The following is a 23,897-nucleotide window of genomic DNA, read 5'->3' as shown; positions in this document are numbered from 1 at the left end:
GGGGGTGGTGCAAAGTATAAGTAAGACTCCCATAAATAACGTGGCAACAGCCGATAAAGAATTGAAGTGTTCTCTGCATTGCTATGTCGGGTATACTTCATGGAACAAGTTCGACTTTTTATCATTCCTGAGCTGTCTGCATTGCGCGGCGGTCGGAGAGCGCCCTCGCTTCTGCCTTTCTTCGGGAGTAAAACACAACCCGTGAGGCTACCGTGGGGTAGTTGGGGTTTTGCTGTACGCGATGCGTATGGGTCTGTGTGGTCCAGACGGTCGTTCTCCCGGCACGGCAATTGGTTCAATTCGATGGTTAAGCGAAAAAGAAAAGCATCAGTGGGCAAAGTACAACGGGCAGATCGGGTACAGTGGGGTAAAGTGTGGGTGCACCCACTCTCTTTCAGTACGCCTGATCAGCGTGGAAGAGTAGGCCAAATGCCCTCGAGAGCGGATCTCTCGTGGAGGCCCTTCAGTCATTGCAGGACCGTCCCTTCAAGTTCCTAAAATACATCACATGTTACTTAATAATCTGCAGCTCATTTGGTAATGCACTGCTGGATGAATACCGCTGCCACGTGTACTAATTCACAAGAATATACACAAAGCCATTTAAAAATAAATTGAATGGATTGCGATAGCCGCTGGTTAGTTTGTCAACTTTATTATGATGTCTTAGGTAGCTCAGTCCCCTACAGGGTCACGTGTGATCTCCAACTACACTGCTGGGTGGACAGATGCGGAGGGGCGATTTAATAAATGTACCCAATTCCCAATGCATCAATGTTCAACTCCCGAGCCGGGAGATCGAATGGAGCCGGCCACACTCTGGATTGCAAGTTCCGTGTGCTAACCATCACATTCACTGCAACATTCTATAATCCAATAATCATTGTAATAATAATAACGATTAAAGATTATAATGATAGCATTGAAGCACCAATTGTGCCATCAGCATTTCGGCGCAAAGCTGAAATTGTCTATTTTTTTTCTTTTAACAGAACGCATTAAAATTGTTTCTGTCAAATGAGACTAAACAGAAATAAATCCGAACCCTAGCGAGCGCATTCCAACAGCGGCGGGAGCCGCGGTGCCTCCAGGCGTGGTCGGCCTCGAGCGAGTCACCGCTCTGGTCTTTAATGCGGCGCAGCTGTCAGAGAAAAAGAGAGAGACTTTACCCCGATAGATTTATGTTGGAATTCTTCTCTTTGCTTATATATGTGTGTGCGTGTAAAAAAAAGAAGAAACCAAAAATAAATAGTTCATTATTCTTTTTGTAAAAAAAAATGGGACGATAAATTGACGTTTGCGGCTCACTGAGATGATTAGCCAAGCCATGGGTTATATGTAACGTACACAACCCTATGATCGTCATCTTCTTGCCGGGCGGTGGTGCTTGCTACGCACGTGGCTGCCGGTGTTCCAGCACCGTAGAGGCTCACCACGAGAAGGCAGCACAGAAAGTGTGGACCAATCGCCCATCTGTGTATTCCATCTGTACGGGGATCGAGCGTTGTCCCCTCGCGCGAGGCGTGCGTGCTCCGGTTTCCTCCCACACGTGTACAATAAACAAGACACCATGAATTGACTGAACGCAATCAAAATCCAATGCAGCGGGACCTTTCTGAAAGGCGTATCGTTCGACTCGGCGTGCTTTTCCTGGATAAATGAGCACAACTATATCTGGTATTTCCCACACTCGCGTTGGACTCTTGCTGCCTTCCCCGTTCCTCCCTCTTCACTCGCTTGCGGGCCATCATCTCCACGTCCAACGGTCCGTCACACGCCGTTGTCGTCACTCGGGTGGTGAGTGGGTGAGCGGGTGAGCGGGTGAAACGAGCGAACGGGTGAACATGCCGGTGAGTGGGTCGGGCGTAGGAGGTGAGGGCTGTCGTTCGCTTATTTTACCTGTAGCCGGCCTCGCCGGTGGCCTGAACCGCATTTAATCACGCGGCCGGGGAGTCGAGAACGGAGCTTGACCCATCCTCCCTGTACCACCCACCCACCACTTACACTCAACCTCTCCACCCACTCCGCTCGCTCGCCAACCAAACATCGAGTAGCAGGACCAGATTCCCCGTGTAAACTGCTGGGGATAGTGCTGCTTGCGAGCGCCTACGAAGGCCGGCACGGCACACACGAGGGGGTGAGTGGCTAACACCGCGTAGCGCCAGAGTCGACTTAGAGGATGGCCCAGCGCCGGTTCAGATATTCGCCGCTATGTATTGGTCGTGAGCGGGAATCGAACTCGGGTCGCCAGCTTCGTAGCACAGATGCGCTAACAGCTACACGACCGCTCCCCCGCGACTCGATCACAAGACGCGGTGGCCAGATGTTAACTACCTCGCCTGGTATGCACGAGGTCGTGGGTGCGATCCCGACCCTGACGCCTGCTGATGTATATTTGGAGTTTGCGTGTCTCTCTCTCCCCGTGGTCGCGTGGATTTTTCTCCGGGTCCTCCGGTTGTTTTTCCTCCACATTAACAATCAACGTCACGCGTTTAGAGTATTTGGCTGCTATACATTTCCACACGATTAGCCACTTCGTTGAGCTATCATTTGTGATAGCCAGGTCGCTTTTGAAAAATAAAAAAAGCTATTTAGTTTCGTGGGGCCTTATTCGGTAACATTTTTGTAATATATATATATTTTTATATACATGTATTAAAAAAATAGTTCTCTACTCACACACACGAGAGACGGGTTGCTGCGCAAACGACTCCACACGGATCTCCGTAGACGACTCACAGGCGTCGCCTGTTTTAAACAAAAAAAAGAGTCAACCGTCTCCTCCACCCCCGCCTCGCCCCACCACCGAATCCGTGGTTGTTTACGCGACGTCAAACACGGATCGAGATAAGGAGCGGTAGCGCGGAGTTGTTGGGTGGCCCCAGCGTTGGCTTGGGATTAAACATTGTTACAAGCGACCATTACCGACAACACCAGCGGCCGCCTTTGAAGATCTCGGACACGCGAGAGAGATGAAAGGCGGCTCTCACGTGAAGGCGAATTTCTAAACTAAACTACAAACTGAACTTTTATTTTTAAATTGACCAGGTAAGGCACTTCAATGAGCTATCATCACGTGTGACCAGATCGCCTCTGAAAAATAACTAATAGCTTAGTGGGCTTAGTAAAGTAAAATAAAATACTGTATCTCATCATTAGACCTCGTTTGCCAGTACCAAAATGTAATAATAGGGGTTTTCCCCTTTTTTCTGGCAACAAAACTGAAACCTTTTTTTACGAGGATTCATGTCTGCATTAACCACAATACCTGCAGTCAAAATTCAAACAGAAAACATACTATGATATTATATGCATTGACGTTGAAACTGATTGATCCACACCAAGGGACGGCTTTCTTTTGAGCCTCGACCCAATTGGTGCTCGACCAAATGACGCCCCCTCCGCCAAAAAGCGTCTTTTGGCGTCATCTGGTCGAGCACCAATTGGGTCGAGGCTCAAAAGAAAGCCGTCCCTTGGTGTGGACCAATCAGTTTCAAGGACAATGCATCATATATTATCATAGTATGTTTGTTGTTTGCATTTTGACTGCAGGTATTGTGGTTAATGCAGACATGAATCCTTGTAAAAAAGGTTTCAGTTTTGTTGCCAGAAAAAAGGGGAAACCCCTATTATTATATAAAATACTGTAGTTTATAATAACACTGTGGACTTAAACGAAAACTATGTAATAAACTACAAACTATCTTTTTATATTTCACCAGGTAAGACCCACCGAGCTACAGTATATCAGCTCTTTTTCAGAAGCGACCTGACTCTCACAAATGATAGCTCAACGAAGTGGCTGATCGTGTGGAAATGTATTGCAGCCAAATACTCTAAACGCGTGACGTTGATTCTAAATGTGGAGGGAGAACCCGGAGAAAAATCCACGTGACCACGGAGAGAGATGCGCAGACTCCAAATATACAGCAGCAGGCATCATTGTCAGGATCGAAACTACGACCCTCCTGTATACCAGGCGAGGTAGTTAACATCTCCTGGCCACCGTGATGATGATGAGAGAGAGAGAGACGCAAACTCCAAATATACAGCAGCAGGCGGCATGGTCGGGATCGAACCCACGACCCTCCTGTATACCAGGCGAGGTAGTTAACACCTCCCAGCCACCGTGGCACTGTGCCCAGCAGAAGCCACTGCGCATTACTCACCGCGGCTTCCCCCTCCGAGTGCCAAGCGGCAAAGGTAAAGGGGCAGCCCTGATTTCGCTTGCTTGTTTGCTGGGTGGCGGTGGTGGCAGGCTACGCTGCACGTGGCTTGCCTGTGATCCAGCGATGAGTGCAGGCAGCGGCCAGGGTTGTACGTCCGTATGTGTGTGTGTGTTTGTATGTGTGTGTGTGTTTGTATGTGTGTATGTATATGTATATACGTTGAACTTCTTTCACACCCGTACGTAGACAATCGTGCTAAGCGGTAGGTGTGGGGGAAGGACAGCAAACTAAACACAACAGCAAGCAGTTCTAAATAAATGCGTTTTCAACCTAGATCCAAAAGTGCATAGCTCCCAGCGACTTCGGAAGGAAGGGAGCGTTCCAGACGGCCGCAGAAGCGCATGTGAAAGCGCGGGATGCAGTGACCACCGTCTTTGTTCGCAAAGGTTGCGAAATTCCCTCCCCCCTGCCCCCCCACCGTGAGTATGCGTCGAGGAGGTGCCCGTATACCCTGGCTCTAACCAGGAGAAGGCGTTCGAGAAGAGTGTAGACTAATCTCCATCTGTTCCACCTCCCTACCCGTGGGCGTCGAGGAGCCAAGCCACCCCTGGCCTGCCGGAAGAAGGCGGTAAGTAGCACAAATGTGGACTACCACCTGCCCCGTCTGTACGGGGTTGAGGCGTTCTCCCCCTTGGCACGCGTGCGTTTTGCACGGGCGTCCTGGTTTTCTGCCGCACGTAAGCACTCATTGTTTGGCTGTTAACATTCTCGATATATAGAGGGCCGCAGAGCTTGGACAATTGTCGGTAGCGTAGGGCTCACCGCCCGGCTACCTTTCTGCTCGTCTGTGTGTTCCCTCCGCGTGCCTCTGCGTCTCGTTCCCTCTCTCTCTCTCTCTCGCTCTCTCTGCGAAAGTTGTGGTGTGGTTGTTACAAGTTGAAATTATTCTAATTATTGCTGTTGTTGCTCACGCCACTGCTGGTGGGAGGGCCTCCACTTGAGGGAGCTCAAGAGGAGCCCCTTCAACGAGGTGTTTTTGGCCTCCTCTTCCACGCTAGCCAAGTGTCTTGAGAGATTGAGCACCGTCGCTTTACAATTCAAGCGTCTTTGTCTGCTGCTATTGTGGTTTTGTTTTTATTATTAGCAGGGTAAATAATTAGACTTATCATATAGACTTAATCATAATCATCAATGTTTTTTATTTATTTATCCAGATCTTCTCATCCGGCTCTCAGCGGATTATAAATAAATGTAGTATTGACTTCAATAAAATAAAAACAACAAAAATAATCTCAAAACTCTGCATTCTTGCGGATTATACGACACACTGTGAATTTCCACCCCCCCCCCCACCACCCTTCTCCCGTCGTGTCTATTAAAGCGACGCTTTAACGTGCGTCGTGTAATCTGGCACGTGTGTGGATGCGGTCTAGATTCATGTGTGTGTGTGTAACGTTATTAGCGAAAGTCTAGGTAGGTGGGTGGGGGCTGCGTCTTACTCTCCGGCATTTATGCACCAAATAAATAAATAAATCTATAAACAACGACGTTTATTCAGGGGTTGTGAGAGAGAGAAAAAGCCATTGGCAAAAGTGTAATTGCTGTTTGGAGGAGTCCGTGTGAGTTTCAGGTATATCGGTCCTGTTGGTAGAATTCTGGCAATGAGGGAATAAATAAATAACAAAAATAATTACATTCATAAACATTGTTGTTTGAGGAAAATAAATAACACATGGAGCAAAGAAAATGTTCTCCAAAAACAAAATCACACGCCACATTTCTATTCCCTCCACCCCCCTCTGCTATTTTAGATTAAAGCCACTGCTTCTAGTAAACATGTAATGGCTCGGGGCGATGTTTTTATTGAGGTTTGTGTGTGTGGAATTCATTTTTTTCTTCCCCTATTCATCTAATATCCCCACAAAATGACATTAATAATTTATAATATTAGATCACGCACGCACACACGCGCCCCCACTTGCTCGTCACACTCTTGACTAAGCCCAGTGTGAATGTTTATTGCAATCAAGCTATGGATGCATACGAGATGCTGGAAGGAATGGAGAAGCATCCAATGTGTGCATGAACTTTACTCAACAGACTTTGGTCGCCGAAGGCTCACCCCCTCGTTGTGCGTGAACTACATAATCACTCTTGCATCATCATCATCATGAATAATACCCCTTAAATAATAATCATCGTTATCCTTCTTGTATCGTCGTCATCGTATAGTCACTCTACATGGGGGTTTGTGTTATTCAATTGGGATTATACGTAGCAATCACGGTAACGCGGCTGCAAAAACAAAAGTGGCATGACCCTTCTGAACAGGAGTCACGAGACTCGGTGATGCTTTGTTGGGTAAACAAGCGAAATAAATTATCGACGTATAAACTTAATAAATAAAGCGCGCACGTTTGCATAATCGTCATTCTCGTAATAATCATCAACACTCTTGAGTCGTAGTCTAACTCTGGCACCATCATCAGCACGATCGCTGATGATTCTTGAATAATCATCATCACTCGCGTGCCATTGTGGTTACTTTATAACCAGGTGAAAACATCCATTGAGACAACAACAAGTGGCCAAACCCACTCACATATTTCTGTCGCGCACACTTTCAAAGTTTTAACGCTTCAAATTTTAAATAAGAATTCCCAGCTCTCTGAGCACAGAACGTTGACAATCCGGTCATGGTTACAGGATTAACATTGTTGTGGTTGTTGATGATGATAGTGATGATGGTGATGATGATGATCAGAACTACCGCTCGCGTGCTAATAAAAATAATCTAACGCTGTGGAATCTGACACTGCAACAATCAGCGACGAGGAATTACTATTAGCGACTAAAAAGCATCGTGCCGGGGATTTCTAGGAAATAGCAAATTCTCTGGAAGCAGGACTCCCAAGGTGCTACACACACGCTCACACACACACACACAGATGTATACACAGATGTATACAAACAAATATAAAGACTCCCCGTATAGCTTTTTTGCAGAGTGTTGGGGCAAGTGCTGTTCACGGGATGTGGCGTTACGCAGCGCATAAACCTCGCTCTGGCAGGGAACAAGAGAGGGGATTTGTGACCACCACCACGTGCGGCCACCTTTGTCTCCCCATTGCTGTTTTACACACGGCATCAGGTACTCATTTAAGGCTGAGCCACCCTAGGGGATGCCCACACCCAGTTCAGGTATTCTTCACTCATGTTGGCCGTGAGCGGCACTTGAACTCGAGTTCGTAGCGCATCGCGCTAATCACGACACTACCGCTCCCCACACACACCCAAACATCCATACCAAATAAAATACCAATACACCCGCCATTCGCCACGAAGTGACGGTGGTGTCACCACGGCGCCTGTGGCAGGCCAGGTGCACTTTGAGGCCACGTGAGGTATAGAAGGATCGCTGACAGGAGGTGTCGCGACAGACCCAGCAGGTGTCATGGGTTGGCTGACTGAGATGACCGGTAGATGCACCGCTGCGCCCGTTGTTGTGAGCGTCGCTCCTCCGCCCTCCGTTGTTGCTGGAGGGCGACTGCCTCCAACTGCCCAGCAGCAGCAGCGTCTTTCACGAGCCTCCTCCACCACAGAGGCCGATCTTGACACCGCTGGCGCCGGTCTTCGGCAAGTCCACTCAGCTCCACATCCTCCCGTTGCTATTCGCTACCGCATCAGCGCCATCTCTTCTCCAGCCCGTGCCCGTCTAGCCCCCTCTATACGACCAAGCGTACATACACACACACTGTCTCTCACACACACACAAAACAAACAAAGATAAACAGTGCTGTTAGCGAGCACCTATAAAGGCCGGAACGGTACACGAGGGGGTGGGTGGCCAGCACCACGCCCGACCGCCTTTGTCTCCCTAGTGGCAATGTTTACACACTGCACCAGGTACTCATTTGAGGCTGAGTCGACCTAGGGGAGGCCCGGGACCGGTTCAGATAATCGTCACTGGTGTTGGCCGTGAGCAGGAATCGAACCCTGGTCGCCAGGTTCATAGCGCAGCACGCTAACCGCTACACTATCGCTCCCCACTACACACACTGTCTCACACACAGTCTCACACACACACACTGTCTCACACACACAGTCTCACACACACACACACTGTCTCACACACACAGTCTCACACACACACAGTCTCACACACACACACCTTCACGCCTGCCTCTGCCACTCTGTAACGCAGGCGCGGTGTCGGGATGTCGCTTTGAAATCGCGGCGGTTTCGTGGCCGCATAAACCTCGCTTGGTGCTCACCCCACCGCCTGCCAATGTCGGTTTCGTGCACTGAGATGTGCAGAGAACAAGACAAAGACCCCCACCCTGTAGAATTTTAACAGGTTGGTGGGGTAACTGTTGCTATCGAGCATCAATAAAGGCCGGCACGCCACACGAGGGGGTGGCTGGCTGGCCAGCACCACGCCCGGCCGCCTTTGCATCCCTCCTACTGTTTACACACCGCAGCAGCAGGTACTCATTTGAGGCTGAGTCGACCTGGAATCACACACACAGACACACAACACACACAACAACAACCGCCTTTCGCCACTAAGTGGCGGTGACGTCACCACGACGCTTGTGCCAGGCCATGTGCACCTTGAGGCCACGTGAAGTGTCGAACGCCCGCTGGCAGGAGGTCACGGGGCAGACCCAGGTGCCACCGGTCGACTGACTTAGATGACCGAGATGGCTGGCTGATGCACCACCTGTGCCCCCTACTGTGCCAACCTGCTGTGCTTTAGCAACCCGGCGCTCCGCTCGTTGTTGTGAGCGTCGCTCCTCCGCCCTCCGTTGTTGTTGGAGGGCGACTGCCTCCAACTGCCCAGTAGCGTCCTTCACGAGCCTCCTCCACAGAGGCAGATCTTGAAACCGCTGGTACCAGTCATCGGAAAGTCCACTCAGCTCCACGTCCTCCTGTAACGCATCGGCCCATCTCTTCTCTAGCCCGTGCCGCGCCCGTTTAGCCCCCTCGATCCGGCCGAACAAAAGCTGTTTCGGCATGCGGTGGCTGGGCATGCGGGCTACATGACCCAGCCAACGCAGTTTTGCCTGCCGGAGGAGCTCACCGAAGGGACCTTGCCCAGATCTTTCTAAGATTTGTGAGCTCCTCACACAATCCAGCCTGGTTAAACCCAGGATGGATCGTAGGCAGGCTAGCCTAAATGTTTCTAACCGTCGAAGATGTTCCATTAGGGGGGGTCCACGTTTCGCAAGCGTAGAGAAGGGAGGGAATGACCGTGGCCGAGAAGACCTGAAGCTTAGTGCGGAGCGACAGACCAGGTAGCTTCCACACAGCGTTACGCAACCGATGAAAATATATTGCCGCTCGACTGATTCGGAGTAAGACCTCTGCTGTTAAACTGGAGCCAGTCATAAGCACACTGCCCAGGTATGGGAATCTCTCCACTCTCTCCACAACTGCCCCATCACCGATTGGGAGTTGGGGGGTGGAGTGTCCGATGGTACAACATACCCAGGCAGGTGCTTAGTTTTGGTGGGGCTGATGGTAAGGCCCCATCTCTTAGTGGCACGCTCCAATCTCAGCAGCAGCATCTCCAACTCCTCCTCTGAATGAGCAGCTATTACCAAATCATCGGCATACATAACGTGGTTGAGCAATAGGGAGCCATCTCTTGACCGCACCCGGGCATCGATCAGCCTTCCATTATATCTGTACCAAATGGAGATTCCCCGGTACAGCTATTGAAGGCTTCACGAACTACGTGGTCAAAATAGATGTTAAATAATGTGGGAGCCAGAGAACATCCCTGTCGCACCCCAAGGTGTACAGGGAATGGCTGTGACTCCCGGCCATGTAGTTTTACCCGGGCCCGCTCACCATCATGAAGGTCCTTAATGATCGTGAGCAGAGGGTCAGGGACTCCCAAAGCACGAAGAACAACCCAGAGCCCAGGCCTACTGATGGTATCATAGGCCTTGACCAGGTCAATAAAGCAGAGATGTAGGTCTTGTTCGAATTCCCTACACCTCTGCTGTAGCAGACGGACAGAAAATATGGCATCTGTGTAGGACCGCCCTTTCCTGAAACCGCATTGGGGCTCCGCAAGCCTCTCCTCAGTGTGCCTAGCAAGGCGATGTTGAATAATCCTTGCCAGGACCTTTCCCGGCACACTGAGGAGTGAGATGCCCCTGTGGTTGTTACAACACACACAACACACACACAGACACACACACAGACACACACAGACACACACACAACACACACACAACACACACACAGACACACACACAGCACACAGACAACACACACACACACAGACACACACACAACACACACACAACACACACACAACACACACAGTCACACACACAACACACACACAGACACACACAACACACACACAACACACACACACAGACACACACACAACACAACACACACACAGACACACACACGCGCACGCATCCCCTCGGATTCCCCCCGCAGTTCGATTCTCGCTCACGGCCAACATCAATGGCAAATGTATGAACCAGTCCCAGGTCGACTCAGCCTCAAATGAGTACCTGCTGCTGCGGTGTGTAAGCATCAGTACTGGGGAGACAAAGGCGGCCGGGCGTGGATCTGACCACTCACCATCCTCGTGCGCCGTGCCGGCCTTCAGAGGTTGTCTCTGGAGGCTATGCAGGGGATCTTTGTCTTTGACGCTATGTGCCACGTTTTTCGCACCTCCGATTAGCACGGTTGGCTAGGTACGGTGCGAAAGAAGTTCAACGCACACGTGATTTTCTTGGTTTCACGGTTGTATTTTCATGTTGCGCGTGAATTCTCCCCCCCCCCCCCCGTATAAAAGTTCGCCCCTTCACGGCCAGACGTCTTGCTTCGCGGTCAATAATCTTGGCCACTTGGATTTCAACTCGTGTATGTGGCCTGTGTAATTAGCACACTCACACCCACCCTAACACACACACACGCCACGCGCGCACACGTGTAACGATTCTCCACAGCACGTCGCAAATAATGTATTACTTTACCTGTTGATTATACGGTAAATACAAATGTGTGTAAAGGATAAAGGCGCAGCCCTGCAATGTCCTCCTCGCGCCATTTGCTGGCGGAAGCGCCTCCGCTGTAAAAGAGAGCCACTCGAGGAGGAGGGTGTTTTGGTCTACTCTTCCACGCTGGTCAGACGTCTCGGGAGAGGTGGGGGGGGTACCCACATTTTACCCCACCGCGCGCGCGCGATTTATCGACCGATTATTTTGCGGTGTAACTCATTCATACTGCTGGGTGGACAGTTGAATTATTTAGAGAACCACAGCTCGGTTTCAGCAATTACGAAACATTGTTTCATGAAAAAAAAAATATACACGGGGTGGTGGGCGTCTTTAATATTATTATGAACCCAATTGAGCGAATCTCCCCCCACTGATTTTAATCGTTTGTTATCGCGTGAGTGGCTCCCAAAGTTCACACGGAGCCCGATACTTGCTGGGAGAACACGGGAGGTGGGGGGGTCCCGGGGTGCCAACGGGGGTTTAGGGGTGGCCCGGGAGGTCCCTCCCAGTATCGGGAGATTCCTCCTCCGCGACGCAGCAGGGATCTCCGCGGCGCGCCTCCTCGGTTCTGTGCGTGCGGGTGGAGTCAGAGGCCACGGATGGCTCCGCAGATTGACAAGCGGCCACTCGGGTGAAATGCGAAATGCGATCGCATCGTTCGGGGAATATACAACATTTTTTTATGATATGCATTACGTACATTCATATTTGGAGTTATTTGTCAATCGAATGCTATGCACGATGGCTTGCCCATAACGTGTCGGTCTTACCATACTTCATCACGATGGTCAGTGCGAATTCGGTGAAGTGGTGTTTGATGTTTGCAGTGGCTGGGAATGTAACTCATTCATTTCGCCGGGTTCACTGCGCAGTGCGCTAACCACTGCGCCACCACTCCACCATACGTGTGTGTGTGTATATATATAGGCACGAATATACATACATTATAATCAAATATTTTCGGCAAACACCACCGTCGACACAAAGACGGAGAGGGAGAGAGAGGGAGAGAGTGAGTGAGTGAGTGATGGAGAAAAAGCTAATTTAATTACGGCACGACGTGTGTACGTTGGGGCTTAAACTGTGAAGGGTTGAGCGTTTGAATGGCAGGCCTGGCTATACGGTTTCTCTAGACAAATAAGACGCGGAAAATATGAGCCGGGAAAATTATTCTGGGACGCGAGCAACTCCGGTCCGTGAGTTCGGCGGCACAGTCCGACCTAAATCGTATGGAAAATATTTTTCCTAAAAGACCGATCTCCCCCCCCCTGCCCCACCCCCTCCCCCTAGCCCCCCCCCCCATGACCCCCCCCCCCCATTAAACACCGATTTTCCGCCTCTCGGGTCATGCAAACAGAGTGAGCGGGTAGCCCCGAAGCTCGCCTATTCATTCTGAATTATAATTATAATTCTGGCTCATATTGGTCGTGTCAGAGTTCCGCAGAGCGCTTGGTTGAGCCGCCACCTTTGAGAACCTGGGTTGACATCCTGGGTAACCCACCCGTGTTGAAACCCCAGTTTTTGTGAACGAGGGCAAGAGAGTTAGTCTTTATTCAATAAAGAGATTATTATTATTCGGCCATAGGTGGAGAGTGCGAAAGTGAATTATTACATCGCAAGATCGTGAGACGTCGCGACGGCTTTGGGAGTACCTAATCCAGCAGCGGATTGATCATGGTTGATGATGATCGCGTGTTTTTGAGAAAAACTGTGTGTACGTTACGTACTCCCACGTCTTGCAAATCGTGAGTCCAGCGTGGCAGTGAAGGCCATAGCACCTCAAAGAGAGGCTCTCTGGAAGTACTTCTAGTGGAAGTCCTGCGGCCAGCACCAGGGATATTGCAAAGCAATTCGGCACCACTGTGGCTATAGGAGATGTTAACTACCTCGCTTGGTATACAGGAGGTCGTGGGTTCGATCCCAACCCTGACGGCTGGTGTATGCTTGGAGTGTGCGTGTCTCTCTCCACGTGGTCGGTGGATTTGTTTCCGGGTCCTCCGGTTTCCCCCTCCACATTGAGAATCAACATCACCACCCGTTTAGAGTATTTGGGCTGCTATAAATGTCCAAGTGAAAAGACAATTTGTTGAGCTATCATTTGTGATAGTCAGGTCGCTTCCGAAAAATAGCTATATAGCTCACTGTGCCTTATCTGATAAAATAAAATGTTTAATTTACAGGGCTGTGCCTTTATACCTTTGCTATGGTGCTGATGCTGATGATGGTTACACAATTCGACACGTGCCCGCGTCTGCCCTCGCGACTTAAACGCCCACGGGATAGAATGTCACTGGCTTTAAACCAGGGCGTCAGGCACCTGCAGCAAAGGAATCTAACTCCGAAACATCGCGACGGACTTAAAAGAGACACGCGGGGTTTATTTTTTTTTGGGGGGGGGGGGTAGATGGGGTGGGGCAAATGAAACGTCGGGCCAACGCGGTTTTTAGAGGGCTCGGGGCAGGCAGACAGGCAAGCAGAGGCGTCTTCTGTGTGTACAAAAAAAACGGTCGCAGTCCATTACGATTTGAAGGTTTTCGTTTTCCGTTCTGAACTTCCAAAGTCACTCCGATTACAATGGCAGACGAGCAGCGCGCAAATCACCCCCCACGTCGAGCCGACTACGAGACTGGTGAGCTCACGGTGTGTACGTTGTGTGTGTGCTGTGTGTACTGTGTGTACGTTGTGTGTGTGCTGTGTGTGTACTGTGTGTACGTTGTGTGTGTGCTGTGTGTGTACTGTGTATGTACTGTGTGTACGTTGTGCGTGTTTTTCTACAGCGTGTACGTTGTGTGTGTACTGTGTGTAGGTTGTGTGTGTACTGTGCGTACGTTGTGTGTGTACTGTGTGTAGGTTGTGTGTGTACTGTGTGTACGTTGTGTGTGTACTGTGTGTAGGTTGTGTGTGTACTGTGTGTACGTTGTGTGTGTACTGTGTGTACGTTGTGTGTGTAGTGTGTGTACGTTGTGTGTGTACGTTGTGTGTGTACTGTGTGTAGGTTGTGTGTGTACTGTGTGTACGTTGTGTGTGTACTTTGTGTAGGTTGTGTGTGTACTGTGTGTACGTTGTGTGTGTACTGTGTGTAGGTTGTGTGTGTACTGTGTGTGTACGTTGTGTGTGTAGTATGTGTAGGTTGTGTGTGTACTGTGTGTAGGTTGTGTGTGTACTGTGTGTACGTTGGGCGTGTACTGTGTGTACGTTGTGTGTGTATTGTGTGTAGGTTGTGTGTGTATTGTGTGTACGTTGGGTGTGTGATGTGCACACTACTCGGCAGGCAGCTGTCTCCTCGTGCGGTTTCACTTTGGAACGCATCTACTACTAACATCTACTACTTACATCTACTACTAACATCTACTACTAACATCTACTACTAACATCTACTACTAACATCTACTACTACCGCATAAAGCGAGGTATTGTTTTAAATGAAATGTTGGTGACTCCAGTTGCATTAGAGGAAATTGGTATCCATGGGTGCAAACAAAATCATTACAATTCATGAATGTTTCACGGTGTTTTCACCTAGCGAGCGATTCGGCTGAAAAGAAAAACCATTCGAGCACTCGGCCAATTTGAGTAAATTCGGTTTTTGTTCTCCCTGCAGAGGACGGGATTATTGCGAATGATTTTAATTTAAAATAAATAACAAGTAACATCACACTAGTCCCCGCGTCCATGAGCAAATTGTAACAAGTGTAATTGTAATGTATTGAATTGTACCGTAGCTAACCGCACGTTCGCCAATTATTATTTTAAAATTAACGACTTTCTGGCGATGACGCTACGTGTAAGACGCAACGCAGCCATCCTCCGTGTAACCTTAACAGACTTTGGGGGCAAGTGCTGTGAGCAAGCACTCATGAAGGCCGGAACGGCACCACGAGGGGTGGCAGCACCACGCCCCACCGCATTTGTCTCCCCAGTGGTGGCGATGTTTGCACACCGCACCAGGTACTAAATTGAGGCTGAGTCGACCTAGGGGAGGCCCAGGGCCGGTTCAGATAATCCTCACTGGTGTTGGCCGTGAGCGGGAATCGAACTTGGGTCGCCGGGTGAATAGCGCGTGTGTGAACGTGCTGTGCTAGCCACTGCGCCACCGCTCCCCACGACGCGCGCATACAAAAGACAACAAAGACAAAGATCCCCCGGCAGAACCTGAACTGACGGTTGGGGCAAGTGCTGTTAGCGAGAAGCACCTGTGAAGGCCGCAACAGCACACGAGGGGGTGAGTGGCCAGCACCACGCCCGGCCGCCTTTGTCTCCCTCGTGACGATGCTTTTTTGTTTTGTTCCAAACACGTCGCACTAGATACTGAGTTGACCGACTGAAGGAGCCGCGCCCGGTGCAGATACTCGCCACCGGTGTTGGTGACTCGAACTCAAACGCTGCGCCGCGAAACGGGTAACTCGAACCCGAGTCACCCGATTCGTAGCGCAGCGTTCCAGCCGCCACGACACAAAAGACAATTTAACGCGCAGCACACAGCAGCGGCACGCGAGCACATTGCACGCGAGCGCAGTTGACGCTAACCCCTTCTGCACGAATGGAAAAAAAAACGGTGTTCACTGTGAAAATTGCATCAAAATTTGTGTCGGAGCCTACTCCCCCCCCCGCCGTCCGTGGGCTTGAGCGGCGTGAATTCCGCGAGGCGGGGGACCTGCGGCCTTGCACGGCGCTCCTCTGCGTGTCATGCCTCAACCCCAATTGATGTGCATAACGTGGAACAGACGCGCCGGGTTCGCACCGCGCGTGTTCATTCCCAGACTCAATGCAGCAGCAGCAGCCTCTTCTCGACTGCTACCTGGGCGCACATTCTGTCTGGCATTGAGGGCGCCACGGTGGCGGATGTTAACTACCTCGCCCGGTATGCAGGAGGTTGTGCGGTTCCATCTCGATCTTGACGCCTGCTGTGTATTTGAGGTTTGCGTGTCTCTTCTTACTCTCTCTCTCCCCCCGTGGACGCGTGGATTTTTCTCCGGGTCCTCCGCTTTCCCCTCCACAATTTTTAGAAACACGCGTTCGTGTATTTGACTGCTATATGTTTCCACGCGATAAGCCACTTCGTTGAGCTAGTATTTGTGGCCAGGTTGCTTCTGAAAAAGAGCTACATAGCTCAGTGGGCCTTACCTGGTAGAATAAAAAATAGTTTAGTTCATGTGTTTTTTCTCGTTTTCACAGCGCGCCACTTTCCATTGGGTTCATGATATCACTATGTAACACGTCATTTCTGTTCCTGGGTACTAAGTGTTATATTTGAATTGCTTATGCCGAAAAGGTATAGAAAATGGCTATGCATCCCCACGAACTTTGCTTTTGTGACCAGGACTTTATGTGAACGAATGACACAAATGCACAGCACGTTTTCTCATTGTGAATAGGTACATTTTCAAAATATCATTGTCCTGGTCACAAACGCAAAGTTTGTTGGGAATAATAGCCATTTTCTGTACTTTTGAGGCATAAGCAATTCGGAAAAAAACACTTACTACCCAGTAACATTTTTATTTGTTACACAGTGAGCATCCTTTGTTTTATACAAGCAAATTCTGGACCGGTTTCGACATTGAGCTTTTCATCAGCTTGCTAACGAGTATCCTTAAAGTTGACCGGGGAAATAAATCCACCCATTGACACAAATGACGCGTGGCCTCTAATGCAACGGCGAGCTGGGGACACGTCAATACAATTTTAAGTGCACAATATTTGAATTATTTCGCGACGGAGGTGGCGAGATTAGAATGTTGTCAGTGTATCATCGCCATCATCATCATCGTTATCATCATGCGTCACTTTGATATCGCGCCCACACACACGTGATAAGTCAAGCCCTGAAGCGCCAAAGGAATTAAGAAGCACAAATGAACGGAGCACAGCACATTGGTGGTGGCCGTATTAGCGCCTGAATGTGTCTACGGTGCAGCCAATAGGATGGTTTAGCATTCGAATGCAACTGTGCACGCTTGGAATGACACCGAGAGACGGGGAGAGGAAGCAGTGAATTTCAAATAAGACACGCAGGTTAATTACCATCAAATTGGCTGTAGGGTGACTTAGTATTCGATGGTTTAGAATTTAAATGCAAAAGCTTCCCGCTTGGAATGACACCGAGAGACGGGAAGAGGAATACGTGAATAAAAAAATGAGAAACGCAGGTTTAAGGCAATCGTTGTTGGCTGTTTGAGTGAGGTACGTGCGTGGGTATGGGCAGGAAAGGATGGTGACGGTGGCTTTGCGCCACGCTCGTCACCGTGACATCGCTATCGCGAGCGCTGCTCTCCCGACGCTTTCCGAACGGATTAATCCACCGCTGGATGAAGGCGACGTCAGAGCCGCGGTCATCTCTCGCGATCCTGCGAAGTCAAGCGTGTTTGTGTGTGCGTGTTTGTGTGTGCGTGTTTGTGTGTGCCGGGTGGCTAAAGCACAGCAGGTTGGCACAGTAGGGGGCACAGGTGGTGCATCAACCAGTCATCTCAGTCATCTCAGTCAGTCGACCCGTGGCACCTGGGTCTACCCCGTGACCTCCTGCCAGCGGGCGTTCGACACTTGACGTGGCCTCAAGGTGCACATGGCCTGGCACAAGCGTCGTTGTGACGTCACCGCCATTTAGTGGCGAAAGGCGGTTGTTGTTGTTGTGTGTGTGCGTGTGTGCGTGTTTGTGTGTGTTTATATATACACACGTAATAATAATCAGAATAATGGATGATTGAGCTTCCCACCATTGGAAGCACGTTCGGCCAGAAGTGCCGCGAGCAAGCAATTGCAGGGCTGCGCCTTTGACACCTTCCGCGTTGCATCGTGACCGCGGTCTCCTTTGAACACCAAATCACTGCGCAGGGAATTACCAACAGGGGGTGGGGGGAGGGGAGGGAGTGGGAGACGGGGGGGCAGGTGAGGCGGGGGGGGGAGGGGTGAGACACCTGGAGACGCGAAACGTCGCTCACTGAGTGGTGCCACCAACCCTTCCTCCACACGATGACAGTTTTACAGCCACCGACTCTCCCCACCCCACAACACCTCGCTCCCCCCACTCCCCCAACTCGCTCTGCTGCTTTCATCGCGACGCAGGACTTGCTTAGAACCCTGCCGACCAACACGGGCGTCTTCCTTCCGACCGTCGCGCGGACGCGTGGACGCATGAGCTCATTTCAAAAGGCGTGCGTGCTCACTCCCGCGCCAGGTTCTATGCACGGCTACAATTTCACCCTCCCCCCAATTTTTTTTTTTAAAGTCCCGAGTTTCGGACGCGCATTGTACAATGGACCCGACCATGTGAAGATCTTGGAAGCTAATCAAGGGTTGTGCCTGGAGAGTCCTTGAATGGAAGACTCCCGTATATGGCAAGTGGTCTAGGATATAGGCTGTGGAGCCGGTGGGTGGACCAACAGAGTACATTGTTGTAACTGTGCTTCTGTGTTCCCACGTGTGTGCTGCCCATCCTCACCAAACCCGCCCTGAACTATGACCCCGCAAGCCGCACGACCCACACCGCGGGGTGCGGGAGGCCCTCATGCAGCAGTGGATTGACGGAAGGGGCTGTGCGTGACCACGCATTTCCAAGCGTGCTTAGAGATGCCTCATTCCACTTATCACTCGAGGACGAAAAATATGCAACGCGCAAAAATATCCAAAACGCGAGGTTGCGAGTCAGATTCCGTGCACGGCGATCGCTACAACCCCTTCCCCAGGTAAAACTTGATACCGCTCACCTTGTGAGAAGATCCCCACGGGTGGTTCGTCCTGTGAAGGCGATACCAACCGTCGCCAAATAATATAAAGAGGGGCGGGGGGGGGGGGTGGGAATTTCTACCACTGATAGACGCTCGAGAGGAGGCGCGTCCACCCCGCGATAGACGCCCGTGCGCGCATTGTGTGCTAGGTGGATCGCTCCGTTCTGAGCGATGTGCGACGCGGCCAATGCGAGGTGTTTCGTCCAGCGGTGGATAGAACACGGCTGCTGATGCTCATGAACAAAAGCGAGCACGATCGAGCGCTCCGTTTAATGAGTTGAGACGTGCGTTTTGCGAGTAATTGACGCGAGCGCAGTTTGGTCTCTTTGGTGGGGGATGTTATCCTTGACGATAACACCGCCGTATTGCGGCCCCTTGCGGACGAAGGGTGGAGTGACAGGCGAGAGCGCCTCGCACCACCTTGCCTCATGAACACTGAACAGCAAAAACATAAATGTGGTAGGCCGACGTGTCGTGGGCGACGGCCCTTCTATGGAGCAGAGATAGAGGGCATGGGGGTTGCCTGGCTTGTAAGTCGGAGGTCACACTTTGACAATGTCTGCGAATGAAAACAAAATAAGGTCATGGATCAATGCAAAAGAATGAACATACACACGCATGGACATGCACACAGACACACACAAAGTGGGGGTGATGTCACCAAGGTGTTGGTGCCACGACGTTTCGCACCTCCGATTAGCACGGTTGATTACGTACGGTGCGAAAGAAGTTCAACGTACACACATCCGGGATCGGTGCACTTTGAGGCCACGTGAAGTGTCGAAGGATCGCTGGCAGGAGATCACGAGGCAGGTCCACGCGTCACGGGTTGATGAAGTGAGATGTCTCACAGACGTCGTAGAGATTTTGCAAACACACACACACTCACTGTGAATACAGATTCACCCACATCTGTGGACACATTGTTCATCGTATTTACACACACACACCGTGTCCATGGACTTCTCTACTTACGAACGAGTTAGGTTCCAGAGGTCTGTTCATAGGTCGATTTGTCCGTAAGTCCGAATTTACTCCTGTCGATTTCAAACATGTTGTACGGCATGTACATTAAACACGGGGAAATGGCTTAAAATTTTGTATAATCTCATGCGGATGTAGATGTCGCTGGTTCTTCACGTTCTGCAGATGTAGATGCCACTGGTTCTTCATGTTCTGCAGATGCAGATGCCACTGGTTTTTCACCTTCTGCAGATGTAGATGCCACTGGTTCTTCACGTTCTGTAGATGCCACTGGTTCTTCACGTTCTGCAGATGTAGATGCCACTGGTTCTTCACGTTCTGCAGATGTAGATGGCACTGGTTCTTCACGTTCTGCAGATGTAGATGCCACTGGTTCTTCACGTTCTGCAGATGTAGATGGCACTGATTCTTCATGTTCTGCAGATGTAGATGCCACTGGTTATTCACGTTCTGTAGATTTAGATGCAACTGGTTCTTCACGTTCTGCATATGTAAATGCCACTGGTTCTTCACGTTCTGTAGATGTAGATGCCACTGGTTCTTCACGTTCTGCAGATGTAGATGCCACTGATTCTTCACGTTCTGCAGATGTAGATGCCACTGGTTATTCACGTTCTGTAGATGTAGATGCCACTGGTTCTTCACGTTCTATAGATGTAGATGCCACTGGTTCTTCAAGTTCTGCAGATGTAGATGACACTGGTTCTTCACGTTCTGCAGATGTAAATGACACTGGTTCTTCACGTTCTGCAGATGTAGATGCCACTGGTTCTTCACGTTCTGTAGATGTAGATGCCACTGGTTCTTCACGTTCTGCAGATGTAGATGCCACTGGTTCTTCACGTTCTGCAGATGTAAATGACACTGGTTCTTCACGTTCTGCAGATGTAGATGCCACTGGTTCTTCACGTTCTGTAGATGCAGATGCCACTGGTTCTTCACGTTCTGCAGATGTAGATGCCACTGGTTCTTCACGTTCTGTAGATGTAGATGCCACTGGTTCTTCACGTTCTGCAGATGTAGATGCCACCACCGCCATCGATTGCGCGTCGGTTGAACTTACGACTCTCGGTCCAAACAGGCAACTGGACATACGGACAAGTTTTGTTCGTATCTCTGAAAGTTCGTAACTCGAATGTTCGTAAGTAGAGTCGTCTCTGTATTAGCAAAAACTCACACATTGTGCAACAACAACAGCAGCAGCAGCTGTCGCCAGTCGCTACCCCTCCATGTGCAACGAACTATATTACCAAAAATACCACGGAGTAAACACACACAATGTGTACCTGTAGAAAACACAAAGGCCTGTGCATCCCAGCGTTTGCTTGTATTGATCCGAAGTTGATAAGAATGCAGTGGCCTATGGCTGATGGTATGTGTAATTTATATTTATATTCATGTGGAGAGGCATAGTGTCAACATATTTATTTTGTTACTTATAGTCTTACACTATACGTAGATATTGTCCACGACGACGCTAGATATATTGCGCGTGAATGCGTTAGACAGAACGGACTTCAGTCCAACCAGGACAAGCAAGTGACAGGTCAGCAGCATCGCTTTCACGCACCGACAACGTTGGACCGGGTCCGACATTCGAAGTCTCATCAGACTTGCATTCACCAAATGCGGCTGAAATTGAAACCAAAAAAAACACACACGCGCACAACCACTTCCAGACGGCCCGCGTGCGGCCGATGGTTTGCGTGTAATTTATCCATCTGTTTGTCTGTGAAGAGACAGATAATGATGGCAAGGAGGTAGGCAGCCTCTTATTGTTGTCTGCGTGCTCGCTGTGTTACGGAGTGGATGCGCTGCGCCTATCAGCCCCCCCCCCACCCCCCTTCCGTCTCGTCCACGCCACGAAACTTCCCTCCACGTCTTCCCGGAGACAACAAGGGCCTCCTCGGCTCGAATGTCAGCGGTGGAGCGACGAGTCTCGTTTCCCCGGCTCTGCCGAAACCCGAGCCCGGCAAATTGCTAAGCGCGGGGCCCCCGGGTTTTTTTTTTAACAATAATTAGAAATCAGATACGCGACCAATTGGCGTGTTCTGTATGATTGAGATAATTGCCTTGGCCCCCACCGCCTCCCGTTGCTGCATTATCCTTCGTCCTGCGTGGGAGGAGGGCAGAGTTGTTACCAAAACGTTGTCCACAAACTCATTACGCGTTACCGCTGTAAAATGCATAAACATATTACAGTGAGGGAAAAAGTATTTGATCCCCTGCTGATTTTGTACGTTTGCCCACTGACAAAGAAATGATCAGTCTATAACTTTAATGGTAGGTTTATTTGAACAGCGAGAGACAGAATAACAACAAAAAAGTCCAGAAAAACGCATGTCAAAAATGTTATAAATTGATTTGCATTTTAATGATGGAAATAAGTATTTGACACCTCTGCAAAACATGACATAGTACTTGGTGGCAAAACCCTTGTTGGCAATCACAGAGGTCAGACGTTTCTTGTAGTTGGCCACCAGGTTTGCACACATCTTAGGAGGGATTTTGTCCCACTCCTCTTTGCAGATCTTCTCCAAGTCATTAAGGTTTCGAGGCTGACGTTTGGCAACTCGAACCTCCAGCTCCCTCCATAGATTTTCTATGGGATTAAGATCTGGAGACTGGCTAGGTCACTCCAGGACCTTAATGTGTTTCTTCTTGAGCCACTCCTTTGTTGCCTTGGCCGTATGTTTTGGGTCATTGTCATGCTGGAATACCCATCCACGACCCATTTTCAATGCCCTGGCTGAGGGAAGGAGGTTCTCACCCAATATTTGATGGTACATGGCCCCGTCCATCGTCTCTTTGATGCGGTGAAGTTGGCCTGTCCCCTTAGCAGAAAAACACCCCCAAAACATAATGTTTCCACCTCCATGTTTGACGGTGGGGATGGTGTTCTTGGGGTCATAGCCAGCATTCCTCCTCCTCCAAACACGGCGAGTTGAGTTGATGCCAAAGACCTCCATTTTGGTCGCATCTGACCACAAGACTTTCACCCAGTTGTCCTCTGAATCATTCAGATGTTCATTGGCAAACTTCAGACGGGCATGTATATGTGCTTTCTTGAGCATGGGGACCTTGCGGGTGCTGCAGGATGTCAGTCCTTCATGGCGTAGTGTGTTACCAATTGTTTTATTGGTGACTATGGTCCCAGCTGCCTTGAGATCATTGACAAGATCCTCCCGTGTAGTTCTGGGCTGATTCCTCACCGTTATCATGATCATTGCAACTCCACGAGGTGAGATCTTACATGAAGCCCCAGGCCGAGGGAGATTGACAGTTCTTTTGTGTTTCTTCCATTTGCGAATAATGGCACCAACTGTTGTCACCTTCTCACCAAGCTGCTTGGCAATGGTCTTGTAGCCCATTCCAGTCTTGTGTAGGTCTACAATCTTGTCCCTGACATCCTTGGAGAGCTCTTTGGTCTTGGCCATGGTGGAGAGTTTGGAATCTGATTGATTGATTGCTTCTGTGGACAGGTGTCTTTATACAGGTAACACGCTGAGATTTGGAGCACTCCCTTTAAGAGTGTGCTCCTAATCTCAGCTCGTTACCTGTATAAAAGACACCTGGGGGCCAGATATGTTTCTGATTGAGAGGGGGTCAAATACTTATTTCCCTCATTAAAATGACAATCAATTAATAACATTTTAGAGATGCGTTTTCTGGATTTTGTTGTTGTTATTCTGTCTCTCACTGTTCAAATAAATCTACCATTAAAATTATAGACTGATCATTTCTTTGTCTGTGGGCAAACGTACAAAATCAGCAGGGGATCAAATACTTTTTTCCCTCGCTGTAAATTACACGAAAGAAACGTTTTGCTGGCTGGCAAGTGCGCGCTCGTGACGTCGCCGCGCACATCGGCACAATGACGTCGCCGAGCATATTCCACTGCGTTCGTGCGTGCTGACGTCACGCTCCCCACCCCCTCTCTTTACCCCCGGTCGTGTATTCCGTGCAAACGCGTGGGCAGTGCGAGT

The sequence above is a fragment of the Petromyzon marinus genome, chromosome 29, assembly GCF_048934315.1.
Source record: "Petromyzon marinus isolate PM22_M1 ecotype Great Lakes invasive population chromosome 29, UKy_Petmar_22M1.pri1.0, whole genome shotgun sequence".
Taxonomy (NCBI): Eukaryota; Metazoa; Chordata; class Hyperoartia; order Petromyzontiformes; family Petromyzontidae; genus Petromyzon; species Petromyzon marinus.
Note: the sequence above shows the minus strand (reverse complement) of the source record.